Source organism: Amborella trichopoda, chromosome 2 (genome assembly GCF_054954075.1).
Source record: "Amborella trichopoda isolate Santa Cruz 75 chromosome 2, AtrichopodaSantaCruz75HAP2 v2.0, whole genome shotgun sequence".
NCBI lineage: Eukaryota > Viridiplantae > Streptophyta > Magnoliopsida > Amborellales > Amborellaceae > Amborella > Amborella trichopoda.
This window is the reverse complement of record NC_142337.1, coordinates 68,990,411-69,003,347: the sequence shown is the minus strand read 5'-3', so window position 1 is coordinate 69,003,347 and position 12,937 is coordinate 68,990,411. Positions and strand designations below refer to the sequence as shown.

At 38.1% G+C, this 12,937-nt stretch overlaps 1 protein-coding gene across 34 annotated transcripts in view; it reads left to right on the top strand.

Moving 5' to 3' along the window:
* Positions 1-12,937, top strand: part of LOC110007167 (uncharacterized) — a 46,610-nt gene that overhangs the window by 19,144 nt on the left and 14,529 nt on the right. Inside the window, exons 11-12 of one of the 34 annotated variants that reach the window (XR_016050705.1) lie at positions 11,048-11,215; positions 11,318-11,367. The exons of 32 other annotated variants lie outside the window; for them this stretch is intronic. The gene's annotated coding sequence lies outside the window, so the exon portion shown is untranslated. Of the gene's footprint in view, positions 1-6,354; positions 6,433-11,047; positions 11,216-11,317; positions 11,368-12,937 lie in introns of those variants that run through there. One more of the 34 variants, XR_016050706.1, reaches the window with a different exon arrangement.

The window sequence follows — 12,937 nt, the reverse complement described above, 5'->3', positions numbered from 1 at the left end:
AATCCTCTTAACTTGATCGTGAAGCCTTTCAACATATGGCTATGAAAGGTAAGGGACCATAGCTAATGGATTATGGATGATTGCAATACTTCATGAACCCACATCTTAAAAGGGAGCCATGCCTTAGCCGTTGGAGCTCATTGCAAAAGAAATTCTTTCTAAATGATATTCCATCATTTCACAGAGACAATCAGGTATGTTGTCTTTTGATGAGTTCTTTGTGCTTTGAATGGATACAAGTTGTATCATAGAATACTGCCTAAACTTTTCAAGATGAATATTATAGTTTCTATTGTTCCAAGATGAGTTGAATATGGAAGCTGAGAGAAACCATTATATTCTAACTAAATGTATCTCATTTTGTTTTGTGCTTCTTATACACTTGGAATATTGGATTTATGTTCATTTCCTATATTTTAATGGAACCCGCCTAGCGCCCAGCCCTAGGTGGCCACTGAGGGCTTGCCCCCCGCCTAGAGGTGGACATGTTTTTTTTAAAAGATACAAAAGGTTAGAAGGAGCGGATTTAGGTTCATTTGAAACCTAACCCACAAGAACCCCTTTTAGAGAGAAAAAAACCTCCAAAAAACTACATTTCATTGGATCGAAGTGTCTCAAAGTTTAGAGTTCGAGCAATCAAAGTAAGTACAAAATTTTATTTTTTAGATTGATTGTTTTATTTTGAGATGTCTTCTTCAAGAGTTAGCCGGAGTAGAGATCCGGGTTGGAAATATGGATACAATCCGAATCCAAAAGATAAAAATTGCGTTAGATGCAATTTTTGTGAAAAAGATACAAAAGGAAGCATAAACCGGTTTAAGGAACATTTTGTCAATATTAAGGGGGTTGCTAGCCCTTGTAAAAATGTTTCTGAAGCTATCAGAGAGGAGATTAAGCAATATATGAGTAATGGAAAACAAAAACAGGAACAAAATCTTTGTCATCGATTTATTTTTGCTACTTCTAGAAGAAGTGATCCGGGTTGGAAGTATGGGTACAACCCAAAACCAAATGATAAAAATTGTATAAGGTGTAATTTTTGTGAAAAAGATACCAATAGGGGTATTAGCCGATTCAAAAAACACCTTGTTGGTGTTAGAGGTAATGTTGCTTCTTGTACAAAGGTTCTTGAAGCAGTTCGAGATGAGATTAGATATCTTCTGAATTTAGAAGACTAGAAAAGGTTGAAAATAAGCCTTGTTCTATTGAAGTATCTTCTCTAGGTTCTAGTCGGAGTGGTGATCCGGGAAAGTATGGTTATAACTCGAATCCAAGTGATAAAAATCGTATTAAATATAATTATTGTGGAAAGGATACTAATGGGGGCATTTACCTGTTTAAAAAACACCTTGTCGGTATTAAGGGGGTAAAAATGTTCCTAAGGCCACCAGAGAGGAAATTATACAATATTTGAGTTCAGAGAAGTACAAAGAAAAGGGTAGAGCAGCCAAGACTCCTAAGGCCTCATCTGCACAGACTGCATATACTAGTAAGAGGAAGGTAGAAGAAGATGAGGAAGAAAAGGCAGATTCAGAAGAAACAGAGGAAGACGAGCGTTGAAGAGGAAGATGACTCTGATGATGATGGCCTCGACTCTAATGCATATGATTAGACTGTATATTTTCTAAATTTCTGTATATTTCTGTTGTATTGAGTGTTGACTTTTATATCCTACACTTGTATGGTTTTACAGTTTACTGTTTTAACAATAAGGATTATCAAAATTCTCTTCTCGGCATGTATCTTTTTTTGTTTCAACTTGGAATATGGTATTTGGTAATTTGGTATTTTTTTTCAACTGGCCGCCTAGGCACTGCGCGACCTGGACCCCCCAGGCCGCCTAGGACCCGCTTAGCGTTTTTTGATATGCTGGCACTAACCATGGTATTGCTGGACCAAACCATGTGAAGTTATGAACATTTGTTGCCATGGGATGTGTAGGGTTATATGCATTGTCATGAGTGTGGCTTGCTGCTGGACGTCAATATGTGTTAGAAGGCTTATCATCTTAAACAAGGAAGTCTAAAGTGAAAATAGTCAAGTCTTTTGGAAGAAGATGAAACATAAAACTAGGAGATGCATGAAGCTTTTCTCAGTAATGCATATTTACCTTAGGATGTATTCTCTTTTTATAATTCTTTTCTGGCATGGAATGAGAAATGGAGCATCAACATGTGAACTTTTGCAAATAAGGGCTCACTGGTATTAAGAGGATATGTTATTTTTTGAGATGGGAAATAGAACCTTTATTCTTCCTTGTTTTTTATCCAAGTCAGATGTAATTGTCATTCAGAATTGGGTTGGTTTGGAAACGTAAGGGTGGTGTCTATCAATTTCAGAGTAGTATTTGTTATGTTTCTAGACTAACAACATATCTGTGAACTTTTAGGGATTGTACCTTTTATAATTGACAAGCCTCTGCCATTTAGTGGTTTTTTATTTTTTTTTTTATTTTATTATTTTTTGTTAATAAAGATACTTGACTATAAGGAATGTTTCTTCATGGAGAAAAAAGGACTACGAACTATGGTTTCATATAGCTGTGACTTATTCCTAGATGCTCCGATTCCCAGTTAGCCAACTCATCTACCACTATATTTACCTTTTGAAAAATGTATTTAACAAGTTATTGAGAACTGGTCTTGGTTCTATTAGTTCTTTTTAGTTCTTTTAAAACTATTGATGGCTTTCCAAATTTTCTAGATCACAGTGGCAGTACCAAACTTTTTAAAACTGATGGCTCATCGGCAGTTACTCGTATCTTACCACTGTTTTCTTGATTACTTAAAAAATGTTCTTCTTTGTTCTACCAAAGAGCCCTCAATACCAAAAATATTGCATGGATCGTTTAATTGTCTCCTTGTTTGTTTCATGTGATATCCCAAAAACATGTAACTCTAGTGCTTCTCTTTGCAACTCCAACAAAAATTCAGCTTGATCATTTCATTATTTTCACCGTGGTTGGTGGTGAATTCGATCTCTCTTGAGGCTTGGGTCTCAAACCTTGAAGATCTGCGACTGTTTTTGGGTCAAGGGTTTAACTAGTTTTTCACAAGCTTTGGTCCTTTGATTTTTCATTCATTCTTTTTTTTTTTTGGGTCAAGGTTTGACTAGTTCTTCATGAGGTCTTGATACAGCGTGGATTTTTTTCACCATTTCGATTCTTCCAAAGACTCCATATTGTCACTAAGAAAGTGCAGCACAACTGTTTTTGCCCTCGCTTGTTCTATCACATTCATCTCCATCGATGCGACTTAATGGAATTGCATGTACTAGTTGTAATTAAAAAAAAAACTAGACTGACATTTTTTATCAAATTGTGCAGCTGTACATGCTAACAACAACATGAGACTCCCACCTCTTCTTCCTCTATGATATTAAAGGCTAGGGTTTACCATCTTTGTAAGACTTAATCTTGACCTTTGATCTTGGAAATATGTGGGGTGAAGAGATCTCATTCTATCCCTCTGTTTCCATAACTCCATTCCCATCAAATATTGTGTAGAGAAAGTAATAAATCAATCCCAATTAATTTCTTTATATCTTCTTATTTTGAAATCAATCAAAATTAATTTTTTAGACCTCCCTATTTTGAAATCAATCAAACTCTCTGCACACAAGGTTTCCTAAAATATCAAGTCAACATATTGCATAATTGTTGTCTTTCAATTTAGGAAAGTTTGGAAGAGGTGGGGCGCACCACCCATAGGGTGGCCATGTGGGTCCTACGTCCCATAATATGGTGGGCCCAATGTACCCCAATAGGCCCCAAATATTTTAAGCATAATTTTAAATAATAAAATAATTTTATAAAATCTCAAAATATTTTATTTCTCTCTCTGATTAAAATAAATCCATAAAATTGATTTTTTTTTAGTTAAAAATCATTTCTCATAAAATAAGATACCTAGAGAGGTCTAAAAATTTATTTTAATTATCTAAAAAATAATTAACATATCTAAGAAGAATTGATGTGAAGGATCCATAGAGTTAGGATTACGACAAATATACTGAGGACTCATCCTCTCTAGAGACCGTATCTCACTGCAACTTCTCAAATAAACCCAATAGTTGCCATGACCCACAACCTCTCACATGGGTTCATAATTGGACTATCAAATTCAGCTAACAAAGTGATTATGGCTTCCAAGCGTGGCTTTCCTTGGGCCTATTGTTTCCAAAGATGGGATAACAGTTGATCCTTGCAAGATTGAGGTTGTGCTTAAATGGGAGAGACCAATGAATGTATCTGAAGTTTGCAGATCCCTAGTGGAGGGATTCTTGAAGATAACACTTCCCTTAACCCGCCTAACCCAAAAGGAAATCAAGTTTGCGTGGTTTGATAACTGCAAGAGAAGTTTTCAAGATATCCCGCTAGGCTTGCAGGACCTCACCTTGTTTCGCAGCTGCTCAAGTGATTTTGAAACTTTTGATTCATGAAATAATGTAACAAATTTTACGGTGATGATGGAGGATTGGGGTAAGTTCTTGTCTCCTTGCGTTCCCTGTGAAATGAAGATGAGTTGCAGTTAATATTTAGTGTTTAAACTGAATGGATACCTTGTATGCTTCAATATTCTAATGCACTAACCCTGGTATTGCTGGACCAAATCATGTGAGGTTATGAACATTTGTTGCCGTGGGATGTGTAGGGTTATATGCATGCTCATGAGTGTGGCTTACTGCTGGACGTCAATATGTGTTAGAAGGCTTATCATCTTAGACAAGGGAGTCTAAAGTGAAAATAGTCAAGTCTTTTGGAAGAAGATGAAACATAAAACTAGGAGATGCATGAAGCTTTCTCAGTAATGCATATTTACCTTAGGATATATTCTCTTTTAATATTACTTTTCTGGCATGCAATGAGAAATGGAGCATCAACATGTGAACTTGTGCAAATATAGGGCTCACTGTTATTAAGAGGATATATAATTTTCTGAGATGGGAGATGGAACCTTTATTCTTCCTTGTTTTCTATCTAAATCAAATGCAATCGTCATTCAGAATTTGGTTGGTTTGGAAACATAAGGGTGGTATCTATCAATTTCAGGGTAGTATTTGTTAAGTTTCTAGTCTGGCTACATATCTGTGAACTTTCAGGAATTGTACCTTTTACAATTGACAAGCCTCTGCCATTTAGTGGTTTTTTATTTTTATTTTTTATTTTTTGTTAATTAAGATAGTTGACTATAAGGAATGTTTCTTCATTGAGAAAAAAGGACTACGAACGATTGTTTCATATAGCTGGGACTTATTCCTATATGCATCCGATTCTGAGTTGGCCAACTCATCTGCCACTGTATTTACCTTCTGAAAAATGTATTTAACAAGTTATGGAGAACTGGTCTTGGTTTTGTTAGTTCTTTTTAGTTCTTTTAAAACTATTGATGGCTTTCCAATTTTTCTAGATGATAGTGGCAGTATCGAACTTTATAAAACTGATGGCTCATTTGCAGTTACTCCTATCTTACCACTGTTTTCTTGGTTTTTAAATACTTAAAAAATGTTCTTGGTTTTTTTTTTGTTTTAATAGACACATCATTAAAAGGGATGGGTAACTGTGGTTACCTATAATCCCTTTGCCGGAGCCCTACATGCCCACATTTTAGTCAATTTGTTATTGTTTTTCCTTTCCAGGATGGTTGTAAATATTCAATAAATACATATTGAACAATGAGTCTGTACTTCTACTAAATAAACCAATGTATTCCAATATGATCTAGAGATTGCCCTCTAAGCCAACAAATCACATTTAGTTAATCACTTTAGATAATAACAATCATCAAAGTTCTATTTAGGCTTCTCAATCCATACAAGGCTATATTATTTCTACTAAAGAGCCCTCAATACCAAAAGTATTGCCTAGATCTTTTAATTGTCTCCTTGTTTGTTTCATGTGATATCCCAAAAACCTGCAAGTCTACTGCTTCTCTTTGCAGCTCCAACAAAAATTCAGCTTGATCATTTCATTATTTTCTCCGTGGTTGGTGGTGAATCCAATCTCTCTTGAGGCTTGGGTCTCAAACGTTGAAGATCTGCGATTGTTTTAGAGTCAAGGGTTTAACTAGTTCTTCACGAGCTTTGGTCCTTTGATTTTTCATTATTTTTTTTTGGGTCAAGGGTTTGACTAGTTCTTCACGAGGTCTTGATCCAGCTTGGATTTCTTTTCACCATTTCGATTCTTTGAAACACTCCATACTGTCACTAAGAAAGTGCAGCACAACGTTTTTTGCCCTCGCTTGCTCTATCACATTCATCTCCATCCATGTGACGTAATGGAAATGCATGTACAAGTTGTAATTCAAAAAACAGAAAAAAAAAACTAGACTGACATTTTTTTATCATATTGTGCAGTTGTACATGCTAACAACAACATGAGACACCCACCTCTTCTTCCTCTACGATATTACATTTGTTTACCAAGAAACCCCTATGTTGGACATGATCCATAGTTATTTGGACTTAGCTGGTCACCAGCCCAAGCCTTGATGGAGCAGTGGTACTTTGGCACATCCCTCTTGAAAGGTGGACAATGTGACCGGGCAAGTCACTACCTATTAAAATTTTTCTATTTTTTCTTTTTGTATTGCCACCGGAATCACTCACAAGTCTCTGAATACAATATGAACCAAATAAAATTGCCAAGTACTCTCACTTGCTTGCCATTAATATTAAAATATATTCGAAATACAGATCTGGAAATAAAAATGCAATAGAATCGAAAGAACATAAACTAAGAGAATACCTTATACGTTGCTTCAGGTTACCCCCAAGGACTTAGTACACCCCACACCGGGTCTCCTCCACCAATGACACACGGGATCTAAGTCCAAGAACTTGTCTCACAAATTTGGGAAGCCTAGGCAAAAACCAGAAGAGCGCATAACATAATATATGCTTGACCAAGGCTCAACACCTAGACATAAGGCCAGTTTTTGAATCTCTCAGTCTTGCCCAATTCGATATTTTTTCTCCCACATGCAATAACAAGATTGTCTGATCGCCCTCTCCATCAGGTTTATTCACAGTTGCTTCATTTTACTGAAGCTTATAGTCCCTGCCTTCTCCTCCCCTCTCAGCCTTTCCCTCTGTGGCCACCATGGCTTGGTGCTCCTTGCCCTCAAAATCCAGCTTTTTACTTGGATAGCATGCTATGAAAGGGCTTTGACTCTCAATCAACTACAGCAAAGGGGTATACAGTTTCCTAACAGGTGCACCATGTGCCTAAATGCTGAAGAAACCAATCAACATCTATTTCTAAATTGTGAGGTTGCCTTGGCCCTTTGAACCGACCTTCTTCTTCTATTCAAGTGGCCGTGGGTCATTCCCCAATTGATCCCTCACCTCTTCTCCTTATGCTTTAGAACTCCTTGGAAAACTTCAGGAAATCTTCTATGGAGAGCTTCCATCTCAGCCACTCTTTGGACCATTTGAATTGAGAAGAACAATAGGATCTTTAGTGAGGAGAGAGCCTCTACCTCAGCTCTTATTGAAAAAAGGAGGTCACTGGTCACATTCTGGGCCCTAAACCTCCCAAGCTTCTCCATCTTCTCCTTTTCGGATCTTCACCAAAATTGTCAAGCATTGCTGCACCTAAGTACCCACAGGATTCCTCAAGCTTCTTTATGAAGGACACCGGAACTTGGGGCCATTTGATAGCTGCTCTCTAGGCAACCAGCGCTCCTCAGGCATTGGATACCCGTTTAGGAATTTTGAAGCCCTGATCCTCATGCCTATCAGAGTCAAGGACTCCACATTCGCTGAGGCCAAGTCTCTACTCAGAGGACTCATAAGATTTAATCATCTTTGGAGCAGAAAGGTGTAGGTAGAGGGTATTCCAGCAACACTTTCGCTAGGGATTCTGGCAATGCCCTCTGCCCTTGGAGACTAGATAACATTTTTGTTGAATTGGCCACATTTGCTGCGGTATCCAAGTCTCTTGGAGATACACTCATAGGAATTGTAACGCTGCGGCAGATGCACTAACAAGGGAGGGAGCAAGTCTCAACTATGATCAATAATAGAGCATCCAGGAGGAGGAGATTGAAACTGAGGGTTTTAGAGAGAGAAACTACGTGAGAGCCAAGAAAAGAGTTAAAAAATTGAGCTTCTAAAAAAAATTATTTTTTATGATATCTAAATTGTTTTCTATATTTTTATTGATAGCTTTTCTGATGCTAAATATTAATATATTTTTTCTTCTAATTTTTACAGAATTTTTATCCACTCGGTTCAGCCATTGATGATGAATATCGGCTCGGCTCAGCTAAATTCGGCTAAAATCAGCTCGGCTCGACTAGATTCAGCTCGGTTCAGCTATATTAGGCTTAGCTCGGCCAGATTCAGCTCCGCTCAGCCGACTTCGCGTAATAAATTTGTAATGAAGCTGAGCTGAGCCAAATAATATAGGCAGAGCCGAGTCGATACCAGCTGAGCCGAGCTGATATCAGCCGAGCCGAGCCGAGCTGATATCAGCCGAGCCGAGCCGATATCAGCTGAACCGCGCCAACCAAGCCAGCCAGTTCATCCACAACCTCTGTTTTTATTTTTTTTAAAAAAAAGGGCGGGGGGGCGGAACCAATCACGTTCACCTTTTCTTCCGCTCTGTGTACCTGTGTAAAGTGGGAGATTAGTTTGAGGATTGGGATTTTGAGAAACTTCTTCACTGCTTTAGGTTTTGTGTCATGAGAAAATGATTGTGGTCTGTTGCTTGACCACTATGATAATAAATACATGGAATGGCAGCTGCTTCAATTTTTGAGAGAAAGAGAAGTACATTTGTACCAGTTAGAGAGAGAAAGATTTGCATCTTTCAGAGAGACGGAGAACATAAAGAGATTGTAAAAAAACACATGGAAGAAGGAACAAGTGGAAAAGGAAAAGATGCGGTAGTTCTCTTTCTAATTGATCGTCAATTAAGAGGATAAGGGGTTTGCTTTCGTTTGCCTACATCTGTGTAACTCTGATATTCAAGAGAGAGAGCGAAAATGCCTGGCCAGAAAAGAAAGGAGCAAAAGGGCATATGCTAGCATCCTGACCTCCACCACTTCCTTGGGCTCACTCTTTAATAAAGGTGTATCTGATGCGGGAGGAATTTGAGTTGCTTGACCTCCTGTTTTCATTTCTTTTAGGCTCTTAGTAAAGTTTTTGCTTTTAGATAAATACAACCACAAGAATTAGAATGAAAGTAATCCATCACAAAATTGCTTTTAGATAAATACAACCACAATAATGAGAATGAAAGAAATCCATCACAAAATTACATAAGTAGAGCACACAATGCAGTGGACAACAAAAGCAACCCTAGAAAAAACCAAACTAAAGTTTCGTAATTTGGATAAAATTTATGAAGAAACTGTTGATGCCCCAAGTAGTTTAGCTGGAAATATGCAGTATATCACATTGCAAATAGAGGGGGGAAACCAAAGATTGCCACTTCCTGAGTCGTTTGGCAACTGTCGATGCCACTGAGAGTATAGATGTTGCCAGAAGTGGCCATTTCTTTAGCTATGTCTGCATTATGCTTGAAAATCCAACTTCACCAATTTTACATGTTCCTTTGGTTTGGAAATTACATGCACTGTCCATGGTTTTCCTCAAAAGAAATGACATTCTTGAAGAGAAGCAAACCAGAGACACTTTCAAAACTTTACAGGACATGTATGGGGCAACGTCTGGACAAACTGAGACAAAGAAAACCTGAAGTCGTTCCTAAAAATGAAAAATCCTCTGGTGTATATAGCAGAGAAATCCTTTACTTCGTAAAAGAGGTCCATGAAAGTTATGGCTTATTTATTGAGATCCCCATTGAGCAATTCAGTGCTGTATCCTATGGTGATGTACCCTTTGGCCAGCAATTAGGTATATATCTCCACCGTACAGTAGAAAGTGCCAGTCAGACTTACTGCATAGAAAGCACTATCCAATGCCCATATTTTGGACCGTTTGCCCCCTATAAATGATTGCATTGCCGGGATTGAAGGATATATGATCTCCTTTGAGGTACTGGATTGGACTTCTGTTTGCTTCCATGCTCCGACTTTTCTTCATACTGACTTATGTTGTGCACTGTTTTTTAGTGAGAGAAAGAGAAATACATTTGTAAATAGTTAGAGAGATAAAGATTTGCATTCTTTCAGTGAGAGAGAGAGAAAATAAAGAGACTGTAACAGAAATACAAATGGAAGAAGGAACAAGTGGAAAGGAAAAGGTGCAGTGGTTCTCTCTCTAACTGATCATCAATCAAGAGGATAAGGGGCATATCTGTGCAAAGTTTGAATGTACATCTGTGTAACTCTGATAAGGGCACTGTTTAATTTCTAAAGAATCATCGATGCGCTTCAATTTTCAGCCTTTCTGCTGCCTGACGTATGTCCTTACTCATGCTGCTCGATGTAGCCACCCTTCAGCTTACTGTCATCTCCCAAATAAGAAAAATAAAATTGAAAATATGTCTCTAGGTATCTTTGTGGAGGCAGAGGGAGACCAGCTGGTCTTCAAGATGATGATTTCTGGCTCAGGGGCAACTCTTGACCCATGTCATCTGCTTTTGTATTTTTGTGTTCTTTGATCCTTTTTATACATAGAAATTTTGTTATCTATCAAAAAAGGTACAAAGTATTTTAATGGAGCTCCTTAATGTGGTTGAAAGGCTTGTGTTATGCTAGAGTTAGTTCAATTGCGCATTTGAATCATGAGTTTGTTTTCCCCCTTAGCATGTACATGTTCTTGAAATATGTTATATATATATATATATATATATATATATATATATATATATATATATATATATATATATATATATATATATATATATATATATATATATATATATATATATATATATATATATATATATATATATATATATATATATATATATATATATATATATATATATATATATATTTTTTCATCCATGTGATGATGCTGTTAGGATGGGTGGGTGTCTTGCTTATATGTTTAGAGTTAGAAACATTGGGAGCGGAAGACGATGTTGATAGCAGAGTTATTGCGCTAGATAACCTAACCTATCCACATCATGCAGCCATTGAAAAGGCAGAGCTCAGGTAACCACCACAGCCATTTTCCTCTGGATATCTGTTAAGAATTTGATTGAGAGAGGAAAGGAGAAGCGAAGTAGACGAGTTGTTGCGCTGGATAACTGAACCTCTCCACTTCATGTAGCTATTGAAAAGGCTCAAGCAGTGCTCAGGTAACCACCACCACCATTTTCTCTAGATATCTATCCATCTTTGGATACTTTCTTTTCTTTTCTTTTAGTATCAAAGCAATACCATGATTGAGCTACTCACAGGCTGGAATTTGATGCGAAATGGGAAAGGAGAATTGAACTGAAGTTTCTTGAAAAGGTAAGAACCTGTTTGTTGTTGTCTCCCTTTACCATTCTCCTCGATGCATTTGATGCGAATGCAATCCCATTTAATAAGGAAGAATTTCCATTCTGGTGTTGTTGGGAGGCAATCCCTATTCTTCCTATTCCTCAAAATCTTCTTCACCGGCCTTCGTGGACTCTAGCTTTGCGAACACAATCAACCAAGCCCAAGGCAATCCTCACGAGATCCTTTAGGTGATGGGCATCCTGTTCAACGGCCCACATGAAGCCCTTGAAGTCTTCATCAATGCTGATAACGAATCTAGATGCCAGTATAAGTCGAAGAATGTCAAAGGTAAGGCTCCTGCAACCAATTTAAGAGCATCCCGAGAGCTATCCAACTCTCTTTCAAAGTAAGGTACGAGAAAGGAGAACCCTCAGCTAAGGTCCTCCCTTCTCGCCGCTCGACCCTGAGTGTCATACGCCCCTTATCGTTGCTATGAAGGTTTTTATATAAGGGTTTGGACCACCTAGGAAAATGACAAAATATGCGTCAATTTGTTTCACAGTATTCTTCCTCTCTTCTTGGTTTGGTGGAAACCAAGATTCCTTCCCCCACTCTCCCAAATTCGAAATATTTGGGGTTTGCCCCTACCAGTGGTTAGTTCTGAATGCAATCGGACCTTCTGAAGGTATCTGGGTGCTCTGAGACCCATCTCAACATGCCTTAGTTGCCACTCACATTGGCAAGTTCTCTGTCATAGTGACCCTAGCTAGGATCACTGATTTCCTCCATTGGAAGTGCATTGTGGTCTATGGACCACAAGAAGACAATGAGAAATTGGTCGTTTTGAGAGAGTTACAGTCTTTGATGACCCTCCCTTTTTCTTGGTGGTGCGTAGGAGGTGATTTTAATATCACCAGATGGTCTCACAAAGTAATTCCCACCGCAAAACTACCCCTTCAATGGTACAGTTATCTGATTTCTTAGCTCATAACAGTCTTCTAGACATCCTGTTGGAAGGAGCGGAGTTCAGTTGGTCTAATCATTAGGCTAATCCAAGCCTCTCAAAATTAGATAGATTTCTAACCCCTCTCAAGTGGGATCATGAGTTCCCTGGCACCTGCTCTCTGGTACTTCCCAAGCACGCCTCAAATCATAGACCTATCCTACTGGATACTCAGTCCCTTCCTCGAGGGCCTAAGCCTTTTCGCTTTGAGCTTGGCTCTAAGAGCCCGGCTTCCCCTCTCCTATCTGTAACCATTGGGAGTCCTTCTCCCCCCTTGTGAATGGGTTGGCCGGTTTTATCTTGTAGAAAAAGCTTCAAATGCTCGAAGTTTTCCTGAAATCATGGACCTCACAGCTCCCAGGAAACTTATGATACCAAAAAGACTCCAATTTGAGGTCTATTCAACACTAAGACTTCATTGAAGAACTTAGACATCTCTCCCCTTTTGAGCTGGATTCTTGATCCATCCACAAACATGATTACCAATGCCTCCTAAAGAAAGAAGAAATTTATTGGGCTCAACGGGCCAAAGTCAAATGGCTCAAGCTTGGCAACCAAAATACAACTTACTTCCACAAGATAGCCAACTGTT